Source organism: Cyprinus carpio, chromosome B25 (genome assembly GCF_018340385.1).
Source record: "Cyprinus carpio isolate SPL01 chromosome B25, ASM1834038v1, whole genome shotgun sequence".
Lineage (NCBI taxonomy): Eukaryota > Metazoa > Chordata > Actinopteri > Cypriniformes > Cyprinidae > Cyprinus > Cyprinus carpio.
Window position 1 is genome coordinate 10,874,822 of NC_056621.1, and position 27,933 is coordinate 10,902,754.

The 27,933-nt window shown below is 36.7% G+C and overlaps 1 long non-coding RNA gene across 2 annotated transcripts; it reads left to right on the forward strand.

The window, feature by feature from the left end:
• Positions 1-1,011: 1,011 nt before the first annotated feature.
• On the forward strand, positions 1,012-26,584 carry LOC109051128. Of its 2 annotated transcripts, none has more exons than XR_006158609.1 (4): positions 1,012-6,554; positions 10,286-10,411; positions 12,377-12,445; positions 25,912-26,584. It is a non-coding gene; the product is annotated as an uncharacterized LOC109051128 (long non-coding RNA). The 2 variants fall into 2 exon arrangements; XR_006158610.1 differs by lacking the exon at positions 25,912-26,584 and adding an exon at positions 15,975-16,144.
• The last annotated feature ends 1,349 nt before the right edge of the window (positions 26,585-27,933 follow it).

Below are 27,933 nucleotides of genomic sequence, written 5' to 3' on the forward strand. Positions count from 1 at the left end.
GTTTGAGAGAACCAGGCGGCTCAGTAACCTCTTAGCTCTTGTCAACTTTGTTTGCATGTAAATAAATGCACTTTTTTCCTCCTCCGACAATGAAGTCACAAACTGCCTCCACACATCACTGGTCGAAAAAGGCCCTCCAGTTAATGATGAGCTTTTCTTTGCCTTATTGTTCTCCGGTCCACTCAATTTTGGGGGGATCCGCAAGGTTGCAGCACTGGAATAGGGTCATGGCTTTATTAAACTTCAAACAGTCATTAGGCTGTTTGCTAAAATCTGCTGTCCCACAGTAGAAACAGCTTGATCGGGGCAAAACCACGCTTTTCATCAATGTCCTGAGGCCTGAACCGAGGCTAGACCTGCCAGTGGACCGGCAATGGACCGAACTGTAATCGACTGTGACATCAATTATGGATAATCTCATCACTTTTGGAGAGTGGGCTTGTCAAAGCTCTAATTAAGTCCTTGGTTCCCCCTATATGTGCAGACAGGATCAACAACACTTTATAGTGCAATGATAGACATCATCATTCTATTTTTGAGGGGATCTAACTTTTAACCTAGCGTGCACTTGTGGGTCTGGACAGGCAGTAAGGCTGCTGTGTTCATTTGAATGATTGTCCCTTTACGTCTATGTATGTGTGTTATAATTCATAATAATTTGCATGGTAATGATGTTTTATTTACTGTTTTTGTCACTTCAGTAAACTTTTTTTTTTTTATAACATTGGTCAACTATTTCAGTTTCATAAAAATAGATCAGATTTTTCTGTGTATAGTTTTGGGTTGAGAAATTAGAAAACTGTTTTTTATTTGTAAAATAATCTTTTCAATGTATATTCCACTGGCTAATGTTTTCTACCAATTTTTTTAACAATATTGGTTGAGAAATTAGAAAACTGTTTTTTATTTGTAAAATAATCTTTTCAATTCGGTTCTGATAATTTTTTTTTTAATATTTTTTATATTATTTATTATGTTTTGTTGTTATTACCACAGTCGGGGGGGGGGGATTACTTCATGACAAACTTTTTAAGTGGAACCTCGGCTCTCTCTTTTTTGGTGACTGTTCTCACGTTATTGTCCCCATTGACGTCTGTGTGAATGGTCACCTGAAACCTTTGTCAAAGTAAGCAAGACTTCCACTGATCCTGGTTCTTGTTCACAGGTAGTTTTTCCTTTAATGCAGAGCCTTCAGTTTTTTGAATGAACTTTAATCACTTTTTGCCCTCATGGTTTCACATTTAATGCAGACATAATATCATTTGCACAGAAGAGGAAAACTCCCTCCATATTTTTCATTCCTATTTCAGTTTAAACCTAATGGCTTCCCTGTTTTGGACAAGGTTGCCTCTACATGCCTCTCAGATCAAAAGTGTCCAGCCAAATTTTCAGAGGGATCAGCAAGAGTTACCTTTTGAGAAACTGTGAACCAGATAGCAGAGAACATAAGATGAAAATATGTTCATGTTTGTCCACCCAAACAAACTAGAGCAATGTTTTGAAATTGCAACAGTGTCTAGACCCTTCAGAATTATATTTCTGTTGAAAAATTACACTCTTCACCTTAAAGGTTGTATCATTTTCCTCTTTTTTTGTGGATGAGCTCTACTAAAGATGTTTGCGGGAAGCTGATGGCTCTATGCTTGTGTTGTGGTTGTCTGGTTTGTTTATGACTGGGAGTCTTTCAGAGAACCAGAGGTTTACTGCCTATCCCATCATCCTATCCATTCAATTGGCAATAATGCTAACAGCCCTCATCCAATTCTAGACCCCTGTGGTTGTGTGTATGTGTGTGTTTGTGTGTGAGAGAGAGAGGAAGAGAAACCGACCAAGTAGGATACAGTCTGTTAAGCCAAAATGTAACCACTCAAAATACCTATGAAACATTATAGATAAGTTTTATTCCAGATTCCGTTGTTTTTATTTTTGTTGTAATGTGTAGACCTGAGCTATGTGCTTGAAATATGAATTGGTGTTTGAATCATGACTGTTTTCTTTTAAAGGCTATTACACATTTGTTGTGAAAGCAGTTGCCAAGGGGATTCACAATGCCACAGCGTCCCCGATGTGCTCATAGACTGAACAAGTGACAGCACTGGTGCACTCATGAAGCCACCGGGCCCTCAGGTGCCCCCACCCCGCTGTCACAAGCCCAGACATGTCAGGACCTGGTTTTAAAAATAACCCCTGCTTGTTAATCAAGCAAACCCACCCCCAACCACTATGCCAAAAAGACGCACCGTCCTCCCTTGCCGATAATTGTCAACCTGCTCGTCACACACCTTCATTTACCTTTTTTTTTTTTTAATGTTAGCATTTCATGCAGATTGGCAGACAGATGATTTCTGTGTTTAGCCAGATAGACTTTAAAAAGACACAGCAGTCATGTCTCAAAGGAGGCAGACTTGCTAATAAACGACTGCAAGTTAAATTTGAAACGCAACGGAACTGCTTTGCCATGCGCAGCTTGCTTAGAGATACAACTTCATTGTTTGCCAATCTCTTAATTGGTTATTGGCCTCATAGCTCCATTGAGGAAAACCCACAATTTTTTTGGTGAGAGGCAGTGGGTGGTAATTGCAGACACTGTAGCCATAGATGTGTCATTTTAAGGTGTCCACCACATCTGAGCTGCCTGTTTTGTTTCCCCACCCTTCTCTTTTAGGAAGTGAGCATTGGTCTACAATTTCCAGATCCTAAAAAACCATCATGTAGTATCGATTCCAAGTGAAATGGCAATGCCTGAATATTTTAGGCCATGGTTGGGATAATGAGCTCGGCCCTTTATTCCCATCGCCTATCGCTCCTGGTGATGGAATTAACTTGAAGCAAGCAGAGCGGAAATCACTCTCAGCTTTATGAATGACATCCCAGAGGTGGGAACGGATTAGTCTTCTCCCTCGGTCTGTGTGTCTGTCTCTCTCTCTCACTCACTGCCTCTACAGCACCAGGTGGCTTTTTTTCTGGGCACAAAGGTGTTTCGCTTAATCCCATTACGCTAGTGCTAAATCTCACAACATCAAAATCACCCCCACCACCACTACCCTTCATAGCTCTTTGCTTCTCCCACCCTCAGTTCGCTTTCCGTCCGCTCCCTTTCTGAGTGATTGAAAAGGTGGCTTCACCTGAATGGAGGGAGAGATCTGCAGGCAGCTGCTGTTTTAGCAGTCGTCGTTACCATTGCTGACTCACAGCGATTGCCTGTCCTGATCCAATTTCGCCATGCTGGGTGGCCCCTTATTCCCTTGTCCAATAATGTGTCTGCTGGAAAAAATCCCACTGCTCCAAATCAAGTCTAATCCTAGCTGGAGACCTCATGTCAATCTTGTTCTCCAAAAGGGAAAAAAACAAGACAAACCCATACATCTGGTCCCACCCTAGATCTCTCTTTCTCTCCTTTCCTTTTGGCCTCTAGGGATGGCTTTTAAGTCCCCCATCTTCTCCAAAGAATAGAGAAGGGATCACGCAACATGACCTACCAGAACCTTGATATCACAATATTGCCACCCTTGGGCATTGGGACATAGGTGCGGATTAAGACTTTGCATAATAAGATTACACGCTGACTGAATGATATCAAGGGACAATCCATATGTGGCAAGCTGTCTCTCTGTCGCCGGCTCATTGGCGGGTGGTACAGCTTGTAGAGAGAGGTGCCTGGGAGAGCCGCTGGGAATCAAATGGGATTCAGATTGTAAATAAGTTAGCCATTTGCAGTCATAGCTATCAGCGACTGGATCTCTCCTAGTTCCACATTTAAATGTGAGAGGTTAGATCAGCTGTCCTTTGTGTGATTACCACAACGACCTGCAATGATGCCCAAGTCTACTGGGACTTTCTACACTGATTTGTATCTTCTGATCGCAGATGTTTGACAAAGACCACTTGCTGGGTGAGTCTTCCCATTCCCAGTGAGCAGTCAAAGCAAGTGAGATGTTCTGATTCTATGACTTGATTATGTCTGTCAAATACACTTCTTAATGTCTTACTTTTGACTTCTTTTTCCACATACGAAGAAAAGTCCAAAGTGGTCAAGAAAGCTGGTAGAAGTTTCTTTTGTCCACAGAATACCTTGGATGCCATAGTTCAACAGTGACGGCCCCTGCTGAGAAACCCCTCTATCCCAGGAGCTGCTTTTCTCTCAAGAATCTCACCATTAATGGCCCCCATTCCTGCATCTTCAAAGCAGCATTCCGAGAAAATCCCTCACATAAAAAGATACCTCTCCTCATGAGCTGATGATCCAGGGGTGTCGAGCAGTAGTTCCTGTCCCACTGTGTGCTGTGGGAAATGGATGTGTCTGTCGGCTGGATGAGATCAATAAGCACAAGGCCACAACATCGACCCGCTGCTCTCCTAAATGACTCCATGAGTCCTCGTCCGCTGTGCTGGGCAGTCCGGCACTGTGGGGAACTTAGGGAAACTGGAAATACTTCAAGCCAGGGAGTCCCAAACAGAAAAAAAAACATACCTGCTAGTATTAAACAATACTTTCCACACAGTGTAGCAAATACAGACCACACTATGAATGAGGCCAAGTGCGTTGTCAGGTTGTCAAAATGCTGGACAAAAAGGAAACTATAGAATGAAATTAACTAGATGCCAACAGAGGTTCAAGGTAGTTTAAATAGGCTAAATCTAAAACGGCATCTAGTGTCCAGAGTCAGTTTCATATTGGTCATTGGTAGTAACACATGATATATTGGTAATATTGGCAATATCAGTTGTGATACAAGTGTTTTACATTTACAAATATTATTTTTCTTGTTTTTACAGTTACTTTTGCCATAAGTATAGTTTTTCTTTAAATACACTAATTTAATAATTTTCTAATGTAAATCTCAAAATGAATATCCATATTTTCATATTTTGCATTTTCATAATGTTTTACTTGTAGCATTTAAAGCAATGCTTTTTAGTGTTTTATTTCAACATAATATTATAGAAGTTGGCTGTTTATCCATTATCAACCTTAATATGATAATACTTATCAGCATCAGCCAGAATTTAAAATCAGTGCGTCCCTAGTCATTGGTCAACTGTGAGCACCATTGAACCAATCTTCTTGCACCGTTGAATTTAGTCATTTTGTTCCAGTCTGGTCCCAGTTTTTCTATACATTACTGCATTGCAGTCATTTTGCATTCTATATTCGTCCCTCAAAACAGATCCTCCATAGAGAGACCTGTTCCTTAGGCTGCTTAATGAAAACATATCCGTTATCAGTGTTAATAACAGCATTCCCAGTCATAATTGTAGCATATGATCAGAATATGTGACACCTGCCTGTCCAATATCAAAGCTGCCTACCGCTTATGCAAATATAACAAGATAGTTCTGTTGATCAATCTATGAGGCCCCACCAGTCAGACTTCCCAGGAGGTTTGTGTGACTGATAGCAATCACTGCCACACAAGCATACGACATTACAGACTCAAATTAGCAAAGCGCAGGAGAGAGAAAGGGGATTAGAGAGATCCGCAGTCCCACCGGCCCAACTTACAAATTAGATATGATAATCAAACAACACGATCACAGTTGGATTTGATGACAGGGGTTTAGCGAAATTTAACTTGTTACCCATGGTTGCACGCTTTAATTTGGATTTTTTTTATTTTTTTTGGATGGTGGTGATTACGGCTTCTTTGTTTGTCTTTCTTTTTGTATTACTAAATGTAAGTTGGAAGCGCTTACAGTGTCTTCTGGCTGCTTGACTTTAGAAGCAGCAATATTTTTGCATTACTGTATCCATATTTTTAACTGTAGATTCTCAGTCATTTTTTATGCATATCAGCATTTTTTTGCCAAGTATTGTTGATTTGCAGGGAAACCATATGTTTAAAAAGATGACCTTTTTCAGTAACTACTGTCAGTTTGATTAGTTCAGACTAATTTAAATTTTTATCTTTCTTGAGTTTGTGTCTTTTTGAATTATTCATTAAAAGGTCCAATTATCAATTACTTCATGAATGAGGCTACGCTAGTTTTTTTTTTTTTGTTTTGTTTTGGGGTTTTTTAAGCATTGACAATAGTGAAAGATTGGTCTTGGAATTTTATGAATTGATATGGAGAGCATTAAGATTGTGATTAATTGGGGCATATTATTTTTACTCAGCCCTAATTCTAAATACATTTGTTAATCTCTGGAACATGAAATGTAAATGGAAACAAAAGCAATCTTTTATCTTTCTAATTTAACCCAATTCCTTCCCTCAGTTTTTATTTCTCACTCCTCAGGCCTGTAAGTTGACCCCATTCAGCAACTACTATGGCTTTCCAATTGCATGAAAACAGCTGGCATTCAAATTGGATTCCCAGTCTAATTTCCTCTAAGGTAACACTCATGTCTGTCCCATCTGTCAACAGGTGAGAACCAGAGCTGAAGTTGAATGCTCTGGTGGCTGCCTGCACAAACAGCTTAATTCAATAAGGTGATGTCAGTGTCAGCCAATGCTTATCTACCAAATTCACACAAGGCGTCTGGGAGTTTGAACAGTGCTGGTCTGAGCAAGGTGGGAAGCTGACACCTGCCTTTCCAATCCCTTAAGATAACAGTAAGTACCTCACCTGCTGTAGTCGTGACCTGACAAAAATTTAATCACATTCTAAATAAATAACCTGATTTTTTTTTACAGCATCAGTTCTATGTATAGCTATAATAAAATGAATCAGTCAAACTTTCCTTGCACTATTTCTTGAGTTGTAAAACCAACAGATTGCTGCATTCATGACTCGCAGCTTCTCAGCTCCTTTTCGTCAAAGCATTTGGGAGTTTATTCGCAGTTAAGAGCACTGAGAGAGAGAGATGAGCGAAAGCCTCTCAACAAAAGAAAAGGCCCAAAACACAATTGTTTTGATGACTGATCTGTGGCCCAGACTGTCATCATTACCCCCCATGAGAGGGACTCCCACCCCCTAAAACAATCCACTCTGGGCTAATGGCTCCTACGCATTTCATTTGTAAGACACTATAGAAACTCTGCTACAATAGGTTCCATCTTGAGAGGGCCCATCTGGGTGCCTCTTGGATCCTTTGAACAGGACGGAGGGTCGCTGACCTAGAAAGCCATCAATAAAAGACAGTCCTTGGGAGGACAAATTGAAGAGCGGTGGAATCTATCGTCTTTGCCTTATTCAGCTTGGCGTTTATGTGTGAGTCTGATGATATTTGGCCACTGTAGTGTTGGTTACTCAACTTTACTGTCATTATTATTCCGTCAGGGGGGTAAGTTGTTTCTTAGGTGAATTGTACAGTGGCTCCTTGGCAGGGGATTTGCAACAGGCTGTCACCTCAAGAATGCTGAACTAAAATTTAATAATTTAAAGGGATAGCTCACCCCCCCCCCCCCCCCCCCCCCCAAAAAAAAAATCTGTTAGTAATTACTCACCTTCATGTTGTTCCAAACCCATTAAACATTCATTTATCTTCAGAACACAAATTAAGATAATTTTGATACAATCTGAGAGCATTCTGTCCCTGCATAGACAGCAACGCAACTACACATGCATACGTCATGGTACACTAGAGAAGATTGACACGGAAGAGAAGAAATTGTTGAATAAGGGAGTTATTTATTTATTTATTTATTTTTTGTGCACAAAAAGTACTTTCATAGCTTCATAAAATTACAGTTGAACCACTGAACCACTACAAGTACCATGGACTATTTTAATGATGTCCTTACTACCTTTCTGGGCCGTGTCAGTTGCATTGCTGACTGTGCAAGGTCAGAAAGCTCTTGGATTTCATTAAAAAAAATCTCAATTTGTGTTCCGAAGATAAACAAAGGTCTTGCGGGTTTGGAACAACATAAGGGATATTCCTTTAAATTGCCACATTCATGCCTGTATTGATCTACTATAAGCATTTAACACTACACATACTGAAGTTTTATGTTTTGTGACATGCTACTGTTGATATTTGTTAGCCGCTTCAATGATCTAATCAGGCTTTGATGTGCTGGACCACATTATTGACCTCAGAAAAACACCCAGCGATGTCATACCGCCAAATAACAGGTTTTAACCACCGCCTGTAAATGACCAAATGAATATGATGAAATGACACAATAAACCACACATCTGAGCCCATTGACAGTCTTTCAGTCAAACGTACAATATACATTGTAATTTAGGCTATTGGCCCGTGGGAGGGAAGCTAATTGTTCACTTTTTTTGGTCAATAATCAGAAAAGGTCAGTGGTGGAGCTGTCACTGCCTTTCACAATGCCAGCCAGGCAACAGATGTTAATTCGAACCATTACTGTCCTATCGCTCGGCGAGATGAGTTCATGACAAACAGCAGAGCGCTCTCCCATGCCGAGAGAGAGACAATCCAACAGACTATAATTACCTTCAGTGCCATGAGACTGATGGAGACAAGCCCTGCAGAAAAGGACCCATCACCTACCTTAGATATAATATTTTACTACCTAGTAATTTATCCATCATTCCTGAAAGCACTTGGGTCCTATTGTTGTCAGAGCAGGGGAATGAAGGCACCGGCAAGGACTTCAATCTCTGAAATTACACCGTTTTGGAGACAAAGGCAGGATGGAGGGAGAAACAGGGAAGCCATGCTTTTGGGTGGCACTTTTATCACTGAGTGGCAGATAGTTGAACAATCAGCAAGTCTGGGGGCAAAGTGATGTCGAGGCAGACAGTGCCTTTTGTTTTTAGGCTGAATCGAAATGGGTTTGAGGCTGCAAATGAAAAGAGACATTCATAGCATATCAAAATATAATTTTACTGTAACTGATTCTGTTATTTTGAAAGGCTTGGTCTGGAGGGGGAAAAAACACGAGTTCTTGTGGAACTGATCATATTTCATGATGAAGTACGTGTGCGATAGCTGTATTTCAAGTCTGTCAGGTTAGACATTAATATGCGACACAAAGCTTATCAACTGCAGTTTCATTAGGCAACTTTTGTGACACCAAGATGCTTTCCATTCGTTTTACATTATTTTGTTTTAGTCATAGTTTTTGTCCTTTAATGAAAATATATTTAAAATTTCTTCATGTCATATTCATTCATTTTAATCAGTGGTTCTCAACCTTTTTGACTTTTCACACAATGGTTTGGTGAAAGATGAATTTTGTTTGATTATTGACATTTTAGTTTAGAGCTCCCTAGTTGAGAACCATTGACTTAAATGGCATTTTTTTTATGTATTCAAATGTATCAACATTTACCAAAAGCATGTGAAAACTCTCAAGATAACATTCTGTGTATACAGAATTGTACAGTAATAATGTACAATGCAGTAATACAATTACAGTATTGTAATATAGGTAATATACTGTAAAATAATTTGAATTCATTTGTTATTTAGTGTGTTGTTATGGAAAGAGTATTCATATGACTTAAATATTCTAGCTTAACTTAGTTTATGTTGACTTTTGTGTTTGCATCATTTTGTGCAGATATAAGCTGTAATATGACATTTATTTTTTTTATATATTTGAGTACTCTCATAAGGATAGACCGTGTTTGGGTGAGTTAATTAACCCATAAACAAAGAGCTTCAGTTTATGGGTGTTCATTCACTGTTCAGCTTCAACTCCAGTGTCTTTCAATATCATTTTCTTGTCATATTTTCATATATCAAATTTGTTATCCCTTGCAATCCACTCCTTCACCTTTTCCTGAACCTTTCAATCCAGATCTGGCCTTTGGAGCGAAACTACCAGAGTCGGTATAATGAAAAGCCACCAGCCAAGTCAGTGAATCCCACTAAAGAGGAAGTGCATCTTCTGCTTGTCATTACAGCTCGGCGATGTTGCTGGTTTTAATGACCTTCCTGAGCATTCACCACAGCCAGGGGGTCATACAAACCCACGACTCTCCAGGAAAAGCCTTCCATTAATGGGAAGAGGAACAGAGGCACCCAGGCCGCTTCAGTTCAGTGGACAGATGGGAGGCCATTGTAAATATTTTGATTGATGGAGGGTGGGGTCAAGGCGTAAACCTTTGTTTTCCATATAAATGTGGAGGGCGGGAATCCAATGCAGGATGTTGGCTTGTTTTTGATAGGCCTCCCATTCCTTTGCATGGCAGAATGCAGAGACACTGAAGGTTAGGGAAGGTTTCCATGGATCTAAGTGCGCTTAAGAATGTTGCGAACATATTTGGTGTATCTGACTTGGTTTTATTGGAAAGTTCCTGCTGGTCTGAGAGGTATATCCTATAGCGGAGATGTCTTTGAGAAAGATATGGTCATATATGAGTTTGCAAAGTGACCATATGGGTAATAATTGTTTTTTTTTTTCTTTTTCCTTGACAGATTGATCTGACCCAAGGGATTGCCTTTTTTGTCAAATTAGACCTGACCAATGTGAGTTTTTCCTGGAGAGTGTGACTTTTTTTCTCTCCCAAGAGATGCAACAAGCGAAAGAGTCCAGTGCAACAGGTGAATTCAGCCCTTCACATACACTCTCACACCTTCCTCTCCTCCCCAAGTAGACAAATACTCCTAACCGGCAATCTGCTGCAGTGACCAGCCCAGGGATCCAAATCATCCTTTACCCACACATTACCTTAATGATGTCACAAAGGAATGCCCCATGGTCCTACCCTCTGATTGGCCCCCAGCTCATCACAGGTCTAATCAGGAAGTGTTGGTGTTAAGAAGAGTGGCTTTCCTAATTTAAGGTGTTATCTGCGAGACAATGGCCTGTTTTGTTATTGCATTAGAAAGGTGATTTGTCCCAGGGGCTCTGACACATCTTCTCACACACATGTACCCTGTTAAGGGGCAAAGAGACCAGAACAGGCAACATGTTACAAAGTAAAGATTGAATCAGATTTCATCTTTGAGAAATGCTTTTCAAAAACCCTTTAAAAGTGATAAAATCACAGTAATGGCTCTGAATGGTTTATGACTTTTTTTTTTAATTATAAATTGGGATAGTTGTCGTCCTGAGTGTTGATTGGTCAAGTACAGTGTTCTGACTGAAAATAAGAATAACAACAACATCTACTACTATTATAATTTATAGATTTTTATTTTTAAACGTGTGTACTTTTGTATGTGCATTTTTTATTGTATAAAAGTTTTTTTGTTTGTTTGTTTTCCAAAATACTGCCCTATGTAGTGAAGCAGAATTAATTAATTTATTTAGTTAGATTATTTAGTGAGTTTGTTATTTTCCAAAGTGCTTGCCCTATGTAGGGATGTAGATATAGTCAAGCCTAAAGGGTTCGCAAGCAAGCCAGCTGTCAAAATTGAACTTACTAACTGTTCTCAGTCCTCTATGCAATTCTTCCAAACATAAGTTTAACAATTTACAGTAAATTTGTTTGTTGCCATAAGCACTGAGTGCTGGCCATTGTAGATCAGTGTGGCTGATACAGGATGATATGAAATGATGTCTGATGGTGCTGGAGTTGTTAACACATTCAATTCACATTAAGATAAATTGACTGCAGAGGAAACAGCTGCTTAGAGTCAAACAGACACGCATATGCATGAACGGCCAGTCATAAACATGATTGAAAGCTCTGTACATCCATCCACGTGCTTGCCTGAATTGCACATAATGATTCCAGGACACACACGCATACACAAAACCACACAGTCAATTGAGTGTGAGAATGACGATGAAACAATCTTTTCTGCTCTGGGCCTGTAATCGGGGCCTCACTTTTGAGCAGCGTCCATGTGAATGTGTAGCATATTTGTCACATGGCTTTAATAGAGAGAATCAAGTTATTTAGTTTGGGTAATGAGGTGGTGGCTTGTTGTGGGTTGGCAGTGACCTCTGTCTAACACAGGGCCATGAACATGTGAACCGAGGCACTGATGACAACTTTGCCTAGAAAGAATGGTAATATCTCACTTGATAAACTATGGATTTGTTTCATTCGGCTGCCTAGATCTCTATGTCATGAATCAGTATGAACATGAATTTGTGGACTGACAAGGGTCTGTAATTTTTCCTCCAATTTTGGGCAATTTTACATCAATGGGTTGATCTCCCATCCTCCATAACAGAAAGAAAAAACTTGATATTTGCAATGGATTTTTGTGTATTTATTAGTTTGTGCATTTTGTGTTCATTTTTTCTTTAAATGGCTTTATATATATATATATATATATATATATATATATATATATATATATATATATATATATATATATATATATATATATATTTTTTTTATTTTTTTTTTTTTTTTTTTTCTTTTTTTTTTTCCTTCTGTTAATTTTTCCAGACCCAGATTTTCATCTTAAAGTATAAAAATCCATTGCAAACATATGAATTGAAATATTTTGAAAGCATAAACTGTTTTTTGGCATGCTTTCCACAACAATGAACAACTGTGTTTCTTATAAATTACTAATTGTTGTTTCTTTCCTTTTCTCTAAATTTAGTGCAGATGTTTGCCATGAAGACTCAAGGAGCTTGAGATGAGACATGAAAAAAACACAGATTAGATCAAGGTAAATATCACCTGTGAATGAAGTATTTATTTGTATCATTTCCAATCAATCTGTAATTTACTTAAGTTATGCAAAAAGTGTGAGAATAGCAGTGGTGTATAAAGTCATAGTCATACTCAAGCCATACTCAAGTAAGCCATACAGATATCTGACCGGAAAATGACTTTGATAGACGTTGAAGTCACCGTTTAGAATATAACTTGAGTAAAAGTCTTAAAGTATGATATTTTCATTGTACTTAAGTACGAAAAGTATTTTTTAATCTTAAGTATTGAAAGTAAAAGTACAAGTAAATGCAAAATGGAAAAGAAGCAAATAAATATGTTTATAAAAAATGTTCATACACAGCTTGAGTAGCAAAATTGTGTTCAGTTTTAACTCTTTCTTCCATTTTGTATTTTTGGGTAAGAATAAGAAGAACTTCATCCGGTACGTAGTGTCTTTAATTCCAACATAAGTAAACATTTCTGGAATCTGCATCTGAAATAGCATTCAGATGTTTTTACACAGTTTATGTATCTCAGAGGGGACATGGATGCATTTAAACTGGAGTTACAGATGCATAAATAGGCCTAATTTTTTGTTTTTAACATAAAATGTTGAATACTGATATCTGAAATAATTTAAAACATGAAAAAAAAGGTAGTCGAAATGTGAAATTAAAACTGTGACTGTGAGGCATTGAGATTCAAACCGCTGATTCATTCAGAAACAAAGAATTTGACTGTGTTAATGAGTGAATCACTGAATCATGTATTCAACCGATTCGTTCAAAAAGCTGATTCATTCAGTTAAGTAAACACCATCGCTCTGAGACAAAAACAGTGCTGTGGTCTTTGTTTGGAACTATTTTCGTAGGCAAAATTGAGTGAAACCAAGCAATATTATGTCTAAAGTGTAAGTCACTTATTGCTTTACTGAACTTTTAGAAAATGATTATTGAATGTGTTCATGCTGATGTCTGCAGAAAAACGGTGCGTGCACTCTGTGTGTGATTTGGTGATATAGCCTACTTGATAATGTCAGATCGCACATCATTACAAAAACACTTAAAACACTTCATCATCCGTGGTTGTGCACACACTTGTTTGCACAGAGCAAAGGTGTTTTTAAAGGGATACTTCACCCCAAAATGAAAATTTTGTCATTAATCACTTACCCCTATGTCGTTCCAAACCCGTAAAAGCTCCATTAGTCTTTGGAACACAATTTAATAATATTTTGGATGAAGATATTTTGGATGAAAACGGGAGGCCTGTGACTGTCCCATAGACTGCCAAGTAAATAACAGTATCAAGGTCCATAAAAGGTATGACAGTCGTCATCAGAATACTCCATCTGCCATCAGACGTGCAATCTGGGTTATATGAAGTGATGGGAACTACAGAACAGTATATGGGTTTGGAATGACATGGGGGTAAGTGATTAATGGCAAAATTTTCATTTTGGGGTGGAGTATCCCTTTAAGGAGTCTAACTTGCAGACACCCGACCACTGATTCGTCAAACCTGCTTTCCTGCAGTCCATGTTCTTCTGACTACTATTTTGTAGTAAGTAACGAATATGATTCGGGGAAATATATCGGAGTGAAAGTATACATTTTAATTAGGAAATGTAGTGGAGTAAAAGTAAAAGTTGGCTGAAATATAAAAACTCAAGTACAGATACTCCCAAAAAATACAAAGTAGCCTACTGTAACAAAGTATTATTACTTCGTTACATTACACCACTGGAGAATAGTATAGTATATAAATGTGCTTATTTAGAATACATAAAATGCTAGCTATGAAATTAACCAAAGTTAGACAGAAGAATTATTGTTAATAAAAATAATAATAATAAAATAATTTCCACTACATTATTTCCATCACTGAATTTTCTGAAAAAAAGAAAGAAAAGAAATTGATATGTGGTGGAAATGACACTGGTAATTAATTAATTTATTAATTTTAATATTTAGCTTTCGGTGCTGTTAAACCCATCATTATTGTTTTTGTTGTAGCCATAAAAATAGTTAAATGTCAGAAAATAAGTCTTGATTAACACTTGCACTCATCTTTTTTTATGTGACATGACATTGTTTCTGGTGAGTAAATCTAGTGAGTGTTCTTGGAATTTCTAGAAAGTGAACATCACAGTGCACTTGAACTACTGTATATCGACATGGTTCAATCCCTAGCTAGTATACTGACTACTGAGCTAAGGATCTAACTGAGCCACACCCCATTACACCTGCTTTGTTTATCTCCTCACTGCACTGAGGAATCTGGCACGGCTTGACACACTTCTCTTTTTGGCTGTCATTTTTGTTTGTTTGGTCAACTGTGGCGCTTAACATTCTTTAAAAAAAAAAGACGACGATGGCTATTGAGTTAATAAAACTGTTAAATCCATGTTCTAAGTGTGTGTGTGAAGAGCACTTGAGATTTGTCCCAAACCACTGCTCCCTTTGTAACGATTGTAGTGTGTGTGATCCTTAGCCAACAATGCTTGTTTGACTTGAAGAGTTTATTTTTCTGGTAACCATTCTGTTCTGTTAACTCAGTTGTCATTACAAGCCGTTAAAGGCACAAAGCCTTTTTGCGGGATAATTACAAGTCAATTGGTCGAATTTGCTTTTTTCAGTCATCTAATTCCCGTCTAAAAACATCACATCAGACTCTAAGAATAAAAAAATGGCTGAATGATTTTGTGCCTAATTTTCTCCACCAATCGTTTCTCCTAAAAAAAAGATTATTTTTTCTCCCCCCAGAAACAAAATTAGAAGGTACAGTTCCTATTCAGTGGGCCGTTTGTCTACTGGTGGCAATGTATAAACTGTCACAGCATGAAATCAGTTTTCTACCTTGGTTCATTTCAAATCAGAGGTTTTTCAGGCACATTAGTATCGCAATTAGAGGGCTTCAGTTATGCGATGCTAGCCATGGAAACACAGAGCCCGGCACTGACAGTCCCTTTTCTTTTCTTCCAGGACTGTCGGCCTTTAAGAAGGTGATTGGGCCCGTACCCTAATCGCCACAGATAATAAATTGATCAACTCTTAAACTTCTGAGAGGGTTGAATGGGGCTCACCCCGTCCATTGAGCATGGATGGATTACTCACGCTTAGTTGGCTCTAGGTAGGCTTTGGCAAGCCTCCCCACCAGGCCTGGGAATGGGGCTGCATTGAGGCCCATTCACAAGCGCCTGACACAGAGCGTGCTTTTATACCACACTGCTTTATTATGAGAAGATCCCCAGCCGCCCACCCCGGGCTTGTCCTTGCCGTACTCTTTCTTGCACGTTAAGAAAAGGTTATCCCCTACCTTAATCCATATTGCAATGTGGATTAGAGTGCGAGTGTGTGTGTGTGTGTGTGTGAGAGTGTGTTGGGGGGGCAGAGTGTTTCAACTTCACACAGGAATCCCCACGAGACACACTCTCTCTCTCTCTCTCTCTCTCTCTCTCTCTCTCTCTCTCTCTCTCTCTCTCTGTCTCTCTCTCTCTCTCTTTCTTTCACCCTGTTTCTCTCTCTCTCTCTTTTACAAAGTGCCTATAGGCTCTGGTAAAGGATTTGCATCTTGAATGGGTAACCTGCAGTTCTTCTCAATGAAGACATCAGATCAAAGTTCAACCAGTCAAAGCCCTGCTAAAACGTTAAGGAGGCCGGCACGTACACAAAGGCACGGGATGAACGGCAACTGCTGCCTCAGGAGAGGGGTAAAAAACACACTGGAATCCCTGATCCAGATTAAGAGTGGATTATGCTGTTCACAATGGAGCCGGTTTCATTTGAATTCACTAAAGAATTTTGTTCAATATTTCAGTTTTTAATGGTTATTGTAAACTTTCCATAGAATTTAAAAATAGGTGGGAAAAAACTTCATTATACTCTTCTAGAACTAGGTTTCATCCATTTTTAGTGTTCCAGAAAAAGTAAGCATCATTGATTTCCACCTGTTTCTAATAGCAACTTGTATTTTATTTTATTTATTTATTTTTTATACTGTTCATACCTAACTTTATCCTTTTTAAATATATTTGAAAATTTAATTTAAATGTAATTTATTCCTGTGATGGAAAAGCTGAATTGTCAGCAGTCCTTACTCTTCATTGTGACATGATCCTTCAGCTGTTGACAGTTGTGCTGCTTAATATTTTTGTGTAAACTGAACACTCTTTAACTTTCTGTTCAGCAGAATTCTTTTGTAACATAAACATCTTTACTCTCACACTTGATCAATTCAATGCTTCCTTTCTTAATTAAAAGTATTAATTTCTTTAAAAATGTCTATATATACAAATAAAATGTAGTATTTGGCAGTACTTGCTGTATTGTCTTTAATTTATTCTTTTTAAAAAAGTAATCGTCACCTTAAGGTTTTGCAAAATCTTATTAATTTGTCTTTCTAATTATTTTTAGTATTAATTATATTTAATAATAATTTTACTTAATTTGTATTGATTAATTCCAAAAATGTTCATTTTCCAAAAACGTCTTTAGCTCCACTAAAACCAAAATAGCAGTGCTAAAGACAATAACGCACTTAATTACTGCCATTTCCTGGCGTCAGGTCATGCTTAATTGCTCTTATCTCCTGCCTTATTTGTGACAGTCAGATCCTTAAGTTTAGGATCTGGGTTTTATAATCACGACACAATGACAGCTCACTGACTAGAAATTAATCCTTTTGCTGTTGTCTCCTAAATGAGCCAAAAGCCCCATGTTGGTTCCCTGACTATTAAATTGGGTTATTTTATGATATGGTATAATTGGTATCAATTGCTCTCCAGGTGACGTGGACCCTGTTGTTTAAATGGTGCTGCTTTTCCCACAATGAAGGCAGCACCTTGCTGGGCGCAAACCGTACCGAGACACTTCTCTAGCTATAATATTAATTAGCTAACCCATTCGTTCACGTAGATATTCTCGTTGCAGTCGTCATTATCTATATGAAATACGCCCAGCAGGATGGCCATGATACAATATATTACCCACAAAGGCAACTGTGTGAAATGTGTGCTTTCCCCTCCTTAAAATCATGGTGCGTTGGAAAGGACCTGAGCACTTTTCTCCTCATTTAATTTGGGCCTGGTGAGCGGTGTTTAGCGCAGCGGGCTCAGAGGGTGCCATTGTTTATTTGTCAAAAGTTAAAAATGCCTCTCTTCGACAGCTCTTTGAAAGCAGGTTTAAGAGGTGCCCCAATGCTAAATTGTAAAGTTGTGTCCCAAATGGAGCACGTGATAAAGAGTGCCATAATTGATGGGTTTGTTGGAGGAATAAGAAAAGTGCTTAAATTGATGTTTGGTATTATGGCCCTTTTATGTGTAATAGGCCTGGTTAAGATCATAAAAGCTAAGGAAATGTTAACATTTAGAAGTACCCAGTAAAATAGCATGATTAATAATGTTAGATCATTTGTTTCCCAACAGTAAAAAAAAAAAAAAAAAAGCCACAGGAAGTTGCAGACTATTGACTAGCTGGAAATTGAACCACATGCATGGAACCCTAAAGCCACAAATAAAAAGGTATGAATCTCATTGCATTAGAAAACAAAATATCAAATCAAATGGCATTTATTAGAGCTATAGAATAAGCACATTTTTTTCCAGTAAAATTTCATGTTTTACAAAATGTTATTTTTTTTTTAAGCAAAATTTAAACTTGAGAACCTTCTGGTTGTCAAATGCTACTGATGTATATATTAGTAGTTGTTGTTATTGCTGATGAGGAAAATTTTTTGATTGTTTTATTATGTTAAATTTCTGGATACGATTTTGATGGAGCGGGTCAAACTGACCCTAATTGCTTTCAATGCAATTCCCTTAATAACACATTAAAAACAAGAAGGAATCAGGTATGTACAGAAAAAAATTAATTTCAGTATTTGTCACACAGTGCAAACAATTAATTTCAAAAAGTATGATTTTTGAAAATATGTTTAACCACATTTTTAACCTCTTAACTGTTACCGTCCCACTGGAAGAAGTTTACTTCTATATTACTATATTCTATACTACTATATTACAGTTAAATCCTACAAACTATATATCATTGGAAAGGTCTACGACTCGTAAATAGATATTTTATCACTGTTTTTTGTTACATATTATGAAGAAACAGTAATAGATTAATTTATGACAGGAGTGCACCTCATAACAATATCATCATCATAGGAGTTCTGACCTTTGTCACAAAAATTATTTTTCGGTAAATTTTTCCCTATCACGTTTTAGTAATCATCATAAATTATATATCATATTATATATCATAAAGCTTAAAACCTCAAAATTCATCCTGTAAAAACCATTTTGAAATCGGACATTGTGTTACTTTTTAAAATCTTTTAGCGGGCTCCTCCCCCTTAGTGGAGGTGTCATTTTACAAAATGTATAACAGTCTTTTAGAATCAAAACTTTTTATAATCTTGACAAAATACATAATTTATATAAACTCCAAATTTGGAACACAACTTATTTAGACATGTTCGTGGCCCTAAATGAGAAAAAGTTACAACATTTCTGTAAGAAAAAGATAAGTTCAATAGTAATTCATATACAGTACATTGAAAATAGAAATGATAGCTCACTTTTACCATCTGAGTCTGAGAAAGTCATTTTCAGCACTGAAAATAATGAGAAAAAGCACTTATTTGTGTGCACTTTAAAAGACATCAGTGTATCCTCACTTTGCATGCATGTTCATGGCCCTAACTGAAAAAAAAAAAGTCACAAAATATCAAGAATAAAATCTCAGATTAACCGGTGTTTCCAACAGCTCGAAAATCAAAATGGGTCAAATTGACCCGGAAAATATTACAAGGGTTACGCTGGTTTTCTGCTCTTAACCTTGACAGGTTGGGAAAAACCTGCTTAAACTAGTCTATGCTGGTCTTAACTGTTTTAATTAAGATGGTCTCCCAAGTAGGTTTGTTGGTAGAACTTACAAAGGTTTTGAGCATTTTTCAGCGATTAGGTGGCTAATAGACACACCAACTTGCCTGTGTTGGGAACCTATCTTAAACCAGTTAAGACCAGCAAGCCAGCTTAGACTGGTTTATTCCAAACTACACCTCAGTGAGCTTTAAGGGAACAGACTTCCACTAAACTTGTGGCCACTACCTTTCAAATGTTTGTGGTTGGTAAGAATTTTTACATGTTTTTGAAAGAAATCTATTGTGCTTAGCAAAGCCATGTTTATTTGAACAAAACTACTGTTAAAAACAGTAATATTGCAAAAATATTATTACAATTTAAAATAACATTTTTCTATTTTAATATTTTAAAATGTAATTTATTTATGTGATAGAAAAGCTGAAGCATCATAACTCCAGTCTTCAGTGTCACATGTGCTGTTTAATGTTTTTGTAGAACCTGTGATACACTTTTTCAAAATTCTTTGTTGAATAGAAGGTTCAAATGAGCAGCATTTATTTGAAAAAGAAATCCTTTTGTAACTTAAATATCTTTACTGTTACTTTTCATTCCTATAATGCATCCTTGTGGAAAACGTATCCTCTTCTTAATAAATAAATGAAATCATACTGACGCAAAATTAGATTAGAAAACAAACATCTATTATTACTGTGAGGAAGCCAGAAACCAAATATGGCATTCTGAAGAACCGTATTGAAGAGCATTTTTTAATCTCCAAAGAACCATATAGCCCATTATTTTTACTGTTATTTTTATAATATATTGAGTCAAAGCAAGTCAATGCAACATGGTAAAGCACAATTTTTTTCCTGTCCTAGTTGTGTTTTTGTTTATTGTCTCATTTCAAAACATTTACTCCAAAACTTGTTGATGATTGTTTGGCGAATCTCTGGAATTGTCAGGCCTCACCTTCATTATTCGAAAGTGGAGATGAATGTAAGAAATGATTATACTGGCAGCCCTAGTCATTATCTTATCAAACAATGGCAGGCCTGTTCAAATTAAACATTCTTCTGTTGACAGGTGTGTACGGGTGTGCTTCTCTTGCCGTGTGCCTCGTGTGTGTTTGTGTCTGGGGTTGTGAGTGTGACAGACAGGGGTTTACTGTGACAGAGAGACCCCCACACACTCCCGAGAGACGCTCTCCCTCCCTGACAGACAGTATAGCACAGATAGCTCATCTTCCTGGTGCGTGTGTGTGTGTGTAAACAGAAAGTACACGGCGTAGGAGTAGTGTGACAGAGGCGCAGTGTGCATGTGGGTGTATCTTGATAGACAGAGGTTCAACGCAGCAGAGGCAGGTGAAGGTGCTGCCCTGATTCAGCTGTGGACTGTTTATTAGAGAAGGAGAGAGGGATAGACAGATAAGTGGAGGGATAGACTGATGGGGGGGGGTAGATCAGGTGTTTCTCACCCAGCCCCTCATTAATGGCTTGTTCATTATTTCTGATTTAGCACCGCAGTGCTGTGGTGGTGTCAACTCTTAACTTCGTTCATTAAATCATTAATTTTTTTCCAGACGGTAAGTGAGGCCAGTGTAATGAAGCCATCACAGTCTCAGCAGAATTCACCCCTTGTTAAGCATCTCTTGCAGGTTGTGAATGGCAGTCACTGTTTAACAGCTTCCCCAGTGTCTTATTGACGGCACTTATCAATGGTTTTCCATAGAACTCTTTGGGTAGACTTGCGTTGCATGCATTATGATTGTTTGGGCTATGTATTCCTTAAACTAACAGAAAGTTCTATATTTTTATTAGATTTTACATTTAAATTCATGCATTTGGCAGATGCTTTTATCTAAAGCAACTTACATAGCATTCAAGGTTCACATTTTATTTTATTTTTATTTTTATTATTTTATTTTATTTCATTTCAGGACATGTACTATGGTACTTTTTTACACTGGCATTCTTTGAAGTAGTGTGGAAATATAGTGAAGGAATATGAATATGGTGATCATTTCCATGGTATTGCAATCTGATCCCATTATGGTAGCATTGAAGTCACCTTTGGTAATTGTAGGCATACAATTTAAAGCCCCAAAAGCAAAATAAAATATAAACTAAACAAGTTAAAAAAAGACAAAACATAAACTAAATATAGACAAAACATATATGGTATAAACTACAGTATAATAAAACTCTCTCTCTCTCTCCCTCTCTCTCTATATATATACATACAGTATATAAATAATATAAAATAAACAATATAGAGTTATATATATAAAAAAGATATCTGTCTAAACTGAAACAAAACAAAAAATCTAACTGAACAAACTAAATATAGACAAAACACAAGTAAATATAGTCTAAATATAAAAAAATATTTTGAAAAACAAGGGTCTGTCCTGTTAACTGAAACAAAACAAAATCTACCAAACATAAAAAAACAAAACGACTGACAAAAGGTAAGTACATTTAGATGAAATATAAACAGTTATTTTAAGTAAATAAATAAAGATTTTTCCTGGTAACCGTAAGGTTGTTTGAATCCCAAAAGGAGCGTTCTGTGAGCTATATGCATTTTGTCCTGGAGCAAAGCACTTAAACCAAGGTTATTCATGGGGGATTGTGTCTATAATGGCGGACGTTTGTTTTGGAGGAAAAAAAAAAAAGATTATTTACTTGTTACTCTTAAAGTTTGTGGTATTATATGAATAGCAAGGCAAACTGGTATGATAATCATGAATATTGACTGAACTCATCATCATCTTCATAATCCACCCCCACTAGCTCTTTCATTTGTAACACCCAGTTGTTGTCTCCAGTCCCTGGGATGCTGGTTCAGGAGTTGAGAACAGGCCCAGGTACCTGAAGAAGCCTTGATAAAGCTCTCTGAGCCCTCTCCTCGCCTGTTACCTTGTTACTAATATTCTCGTCCCTTTACCTCAGGGATTTGGTGGCCTCCAGGGTCTGCCATCATCAGCAGCCAGCAAGATGTTTCCAGGCAGCTCGGAGGCAAACAAGTATTGTTGAGTGTCATATATGACAACGTGCAAGTCTTTTTTTTTTCCCCACCATGATCTGGCAAGACGCCACATGTTAAAGGGCATCATGCCTTTCCCACCGTAAGTTTATTTCCTTTCAGATGTGTTTTTCCTTTTCAGCCACAATATAATGGAGATAATACTGGATAAATATTTATGCAGAAGATTTAAAGTGAGCATTAAAGTTTAAATTGCTTTTATGCACAATATTATCTTTTAATAAGATATTTATTAATTTATTAATACAGATTTATTATTTGTTTTTTTTATTAATTTATTGAACTACCTTTTCTATTTTTTTTTTTTTTTTTAATTAAACAGGTCTTTTAATATACATATTTACAGTGCAATATATGTTTTTGGTCCTCTTTTTTTTTTTTTTTTTTTTGGTTATCTAAAAGCCTGCTTTTATAGACTGGACTTAGTTGTCAATATGAAGTCTAAGACTAAACAACTACCAGAACAACTAAAATCATTCTTGATTTAAAATGTTTTCTAAAATGATTTTTCTTGTTGTTTAACAAAAAAATTGGGTCTCCTGGAGCACACTCTTCAGCATAGTTAAACCGCTTTCATATTCACTTCAAAATATGTGGAGAGAAATTATAAATCACAATGGAGCGCAGCACTTTGAATGCTGTAAAGTGCACAAATGAAGCCCAGTTGATGATTCTGGCAAAAGGCAGTCTTGTGATCTTGCGGCGTGACGTTTTTTTGGCTTCTCTCCTCCTCAGTGTGCATGAAGTCTCCTCCACGACCCGAAGCTTGACGTGCCAAAAAAGTTGTGACTTGCTTTTGAAAGCTATCCAGCCTTTTATAAAGGAAGTCTAGACAGTTGATTGGTTGTTCTGCATTAGTTTAGTGCTTCTTCTAGTAGACTATTTTTAAACAGCAGATGATAGTTATTGCCAAGTGTCTTAGTGAGCTCTTGAATATGTTTATTTACATAGTTTGCCGTAATACAATGGGAAACAGTTTTTTTTTTTTTTTTTTTTTTTTTTTTTTTTATAAATATACAACATGAATCAATAGAAATACACTTAGTGTCTAAATTAACTACAGCAGGTTTTGTAATTCAGTTATAAAACAACATTCAAGGCTTGGAATCTGGTGGAAAATCATATTATCTTATTTTTATTTTATATAAAGCTCTTTTCTGGCTATATATATTTTTTATTTTATTTATTACTTTTTTAGCCAGAACAAAGCTTTCATAACTAAGCCTTGAGTTTTAAAAAAAAATACTTGTTGGTAGGTTTTCTGTCTCTCCTGTGTGTGTGTGTGTGTGTGTGTGTGTGTGTGTGTGTGTGTGTGTGTGTGTGTGTGTGTGTGTGTGTGTGTGTGTGTGTGTGTGTGTGTGTGTGTGTGTGTGTGTGTGTGTTCTGAACTGAACCCCCTCCCATTTCACTCTCACACACAATAAAAAGGCACTTTGAATGAAACTTACTTAGCTTCTCTCTTGTGGGCTAATGAGGTTCTGTTCAATATGCTATTTTCCATATTCCATTTGATGTGTTTAAATATTAATCTTGTGAAATATTAATGCAACGGGAGCCTTCTGCGGTGGCTGTTAGGGGAGGATAACTCCTGATAAGTGTTAATGTATCAGAAGCAGTGTAAATTTAGTGTGAGAGCTGCTCAGAGATCATTAAGCTTTTGTCTTTTGTGGTTGCTAATGCTCTGACTTTTAATGGACACTGTGATATTAGGGTTGCATGATTACATGCTGTGTTTGCATTTGATTTTATGCATGTAATCTAAATTCTATGTGTATTTGAGTGCATGCATGTCAGTATTGGGAAATATCTAACTGTAAGACCCTGTTTACACCTTGTATTAACATCAGTTTTTGATCCATTTGAAATGAGATGGTGCTAAATCAGGGATGTTATAATTAACTAAAACTGAAATAAATAAAAAACTATAAAAAACATATTTGATACTTGAAATAAAACAAATAATAAATGAAATAAAATCTAAAAAACAATCAACATTTCCCATTTTATTTAGTTTAACTTGGTGTACTAAAATAAATACAACTAAAACTGAAATAAAAAATAAAATGACAAAAACACACAACAAAATTAGTAAAACTTTAACTAAAATGTAAAAATAAAATAGAAATTAAACTGATTAAAATTTTTAATAAAGTTTTTAAAATATTAAGTTTTAATCACATCACAATGTTGTTTAATACAAGTGTCAACAGAGTCTAAAGCATTTTGAGATTCGGGCATATTTTCGAAAAGCATGATTGATTGATTGGTTTATTTTATTTGTATTTATTGTTTTATTATCACAGTGACCCAAGACGTATTTTAATACCAAATGTAAAGAGGCCCTAAGCAAACAAACAAATAAACTAAAATCTTTGGAAAAAAAAAAAAATTAATAAACAAACAAAACTTCATGAATCTGTCATTTGTTTGAATTTGTACAGGAACAGATTCGGAAAGTAATTCACAGATTCAAGTCTGTCCATTGCATTTTTTTTGTAGCGAAATATTTAAAATAAATATATATTCGAAAGGAAATAAATAATATTAATAAATGTAATAATTTTAATTATTTCTACTGATCATTACACTAGTAGTTTCAGTTTTGTTTACTTAAATCTACTATTTCTAAATAGTAACTTGGCTATAGTTTCCCTACTTGAAATTGTTTACTTGGCAACCTCCAACTGTACTGTCATTTTCTCAACACTGGTGCATGAGTGTCTATGTATGTATCCTAATGCTCTGGCCCTGTGTACATTCTGGTGTTGGTCTGCCTTACTGTACATTGGGGTCACAGCGTGCTGAGGACGGTGTCAGCTGGGTGGGCATATGGAAGTCTTGGCTGCTGGTGCAAGCAGACTGTGGGCAACCCTGGGTCCAAACTTGGGCACATTTGTTCTATAGGCAGAAGGCAGGGGCAACCCCTATACCGGCCACACTCTGAGGACCTGGGACAGCGGCCCCCACCAGATGCCTGTTTTTGTCCACACTGTGCACTGCGCCATTTTGAGATTAATCTTGCTGTAATTTGATTTCAAATGGTTCATTTTACGAAATGTGGTTTTGAAAGCATTTTAAGCAGATGCTTATTTTGTTATTGCATTTTCTCAAACTTTGAATAATGTATAATTAAAAGCCTGTTACATCCTGCATGAAATGGTTATATAAACTTAAAAAGTGTTTTCGGAGGGCTATTCTCTGGTGTTAATTTTGCAAACTCACAATCTAGTAGTTCTGGAGCTCTGTTTATGTCATTTCATATGGCAGGCTGATTAACTGTAAGAGGTACTACTAAATTAGAAGATCTTGACCTGACCTAACTAAGATGACATATAATGAAAATGGACAAAAAAGAAAAGAAAAAAAAACATGGCTCTCGGAGCATGAATGTTTCATCAGCTCTATGCTGCTGAAAGCCTCGAGTTGAATCTCTACCACACAATTTACCTAAAAGTTTAATAATAACTCGCTCATGAGGTGCTGCATGTGTGTCAGGCTGTGTTTCTGAGTCTACATCTACATCTTTACTGGTATTTTCAACTGTATTTCTATGTGTGTGTTTACAGAAAATGTGACACCCCCCCACCCCATTCTGGATGAAAAGGGTCCTGCGAGAGAGGAGAGTACAGCCAACCACATGGCAGGGCAGGCGCGGTGTCCTGGGCTGGGGCCGTATGGAAGGTCAGGGGGGTTGGCAAATAGCGGCAGCCAGGATTCTGAAGGAAACAGTGGGAGAATGGGGCGGCTTGAGCCCGCTGGTCACCAGCCAACACACCCAACCTCGAGAGTTTGCTTTCCTCGACTCAGTCTCAAAGCTCTCCATGCCAAACGGTATGCAGAATGGCTCAATGTAGTTATCTGGTTAGCGTAGTAATGTAGATGTTGCTGACATCGCCCATTCTGAGCTTAGTTATGAGAAGTATAACTGGCATCAACAGGGCTTATTGTGACTGCATAATACAGTCTTAATCTTAAAAATGAAGTGTTCACTGAACACTTCTTAAAAGAACCATCATATTCATCATATTTTAATGAACTAAAGAACCTTTTTCCACTATAAAGAACTTTTTTTTTTTAAATGGAAATGTTCTATGGATTTAAAGACTCTTTAAAGAACCATCAATGCCAATAAATAACCTGTATTTTTAAGAGTGCTTTTCATTTATTATATGACTGTGTTCCAAATAATCAATGTACACAAACATATTTGTTTTAGTTTAAGTATTGTATACGAGAAGAATGATACCACATATTGATATGATGTGAAACTAGCAAAGCTATGTTGGAAATCGTTTGCCCTCTATATATATATGTGTGCGTGTGTGCGTGTGTGTGTGTATAGATAGATAGATAGATAGATAGATAGATAGATTGTGTAACTCTAACATCGATAGATCGATACATTTTTACTGCTGGTCAAAATTTTGGAATATTTAAGATTAAATGTTTTTGAAAGAAAAAGTTTATGTTTGTTTGCACAAATTGTTAGCATTTTTTTCAGCAATGATAGAAATAATAACCTTTATTAAAAACTGAGCACTAAGTACGCATATTATAATGATTTCTGAAGGATCGTGTGACATTTTATTACTATAATAATAGTTATTTTAAATTGTAATAAAACAATGTATAATTGCATTTATTATTTTTTTTCAATTTCGTAGATGTCATATTAAATGCCATATTTTTTCATACTTTGTGATCATGAGATAAAATTGAAATGGTAATTACTAAAACCTTTTGCAATGTATTTTACAGAGTGATTTAGAAATTATATGTAAGAAACAATAAGTTTTATCTATTAACTTATTTTTTGCGCCTGCCTTTCTAATTTCATGATAAGTTCTCCATGTCTTTATCACAAACTCTTTTCAGTCTGTATACAAAACAGTCTCCACACCAGTGATACCAAACCTTCTCTCTTGTGATTTAAAGTAGGACAAAACCATCTTTTTTTCCATGAAAATTGCATAAGGCCAGGGCAACAAACATGGAAAAGGGGGCCATGTGAAATATTGAAAAGGTTGAATAATTCAGGCCATCCGGTCATGTGTTAAAAACAGGATTTGGGGGAGAGGGGGTGGAGGAGAAGGTGAGGCGTAAGGGGAGTGATCCCCCAGCCGCTCTCCACACCCACCTGCAGGGTGACAGTCTTCTCTCCTGGTCTGAACCCCATCTGGAGCGGGACAGGATTAGACCAGGCCTGACAATGGTGCAGGAATAACTATGGAAAAAGTTTAATACAAACTGCTTCTGTTCTAGCTTTTTCCAATTATGGGCATTCCTATTTAAGTCTTACAGCCTTATCATTTCACAGTATAAAATTGTTTACATTTTAATCAAATGCAAGTATAATTTTTTCTCATTTGTACTTTACTCAAAATAACATCTTAAGTAAACAATTGCATATAAATTAATTTTAAATAACTGAAAATAACATGCATTAAATTAATAAAATTCAATTTAGTAGTTATGTTGTGTCTATCTATTTACACAGCTAAAGTAGTTATAGGTACCGTGATTTTATGAATATTTTAGTATTTATGTATAATACAGACATGCAACTGTTATGTTTATTTATCATTTTG